Source organism: Alligator sinensis, unplaced genomic scaffold (assembly GCF_000455745.1).
Source record: "Alligator sinensis unplaced genomic scaffold, ASM45574v1 scaffold1146_1, whole genome shotgun sequence".
Lineage (NCBI taxonomy): Eukaryota > Metazoa > Chordata > Crocodylia > Alligatoridae > Alligator > Alligator sinensis.
The window spans coordinates 693,621-694,851 of record NW_005842696.1 but is presented as its reverse complement, the minus strand read 5'-3'; positions in this window follow the sequence as shown (position 1 = coordinate 694,851).

Genomic DNA, 1,231 nt, shown 5'->3' with positions numbered 1-1,231 from the left:
GGCTAATGCAGCCCACACAGAGCTGAGTGCTCAAAAATCTTCCAAGATTTCTAAGTTGTCCTGGAACAAACCCAAGACAAGGTCTTCTATAAAACACCCTTGCACGAGAGTGAACTAGCATGTGGCTCACTCCCTGATTTAATAAACATTTAATTATTTGTACTTAATGGTAATGTTAAGGAAAACCCTTCTTGAAGTAGTCACTAGCCTGAGGGTTGGGCCCATTAGAAGTCCTATATTCAAATCCCTGTGTTGTCTACTTCAGGCCAGGGGTTGAGCCCAGACAGGTGGCAGAGATGAGAGAAAAATCCTCTCATTTAGACCAGTTCTAGCCTACAGCTGAGAAACCTTTCCTGTGAAATCTGGCACGTATAGTCCCACAAAAAATGTTGGTTTCAAGAAATCAGTCTTTTTGGAAAAAAGATTCCCAACCAAACCCATTCCTTTATTCCCTCCCCATGACCAGTATACTTGGGGAATGCTTTAGTGCAGTGGTGCTCAAACACGTGGCCCTGCCAGCTGGATGAGTCGAGCGGCGCGGGTCCATGGGCTGAATCTCAGTCAGTGAATCCCAGTACTCAGGTAGGTTCCTGCACGGCCCGGTTGGGCCCTGTGCTGCCTTGGCTCAGCAAGCCCAGTCCAGGCCCCGTACCCCTAAATTTGGCTCCATGAGTCCAGCTCAGGCCCCGTGCCCCTAGATTGGGCTCCATGAGTGCAGCCCAGGCCTCTTCAGTCTAGGCTAGGCCAGGTGCCCTTAGGTTGGGCCCGCAAGTCCAGCCCAGGTCTGTACCCCTAGGTTGGGCCCCGAACTGCCTCAGCCTGACATAGGGTGGCTGTCACAGAGGACAGTCCGGTTGTCCTCTATTGATACGAAACCGGACACCTTTATGTCCTCTATTTTCTCTCTTCAAGAGAAAAATCGAGGACATAAAGGCGTGGGGTTTCATCTCAACAGAGGACAGAGCAGCAGAACACCGGACTGTCCCCCCTGAGGGCCACCCTAGGCTCTGGCAGGATCAGATCCTGCTGCCTCAGCCCGGCCCTGCGTGCCCACGGTGGGCGCTGCGCCGCCTCGGCCTAGGCCGCACCCCGGGGTGCCCGATGTGGCGCGCATGACCACGCTACCCGGCTCCCCTCGGGTCTGGGCATGTGGCAGCAGGGGAGTGGCAATGAGGCCGTCCCTCTTCCCCGCCACGGCGCCTACGGAGCCCCGGGGCGCCCCACGGGCTGG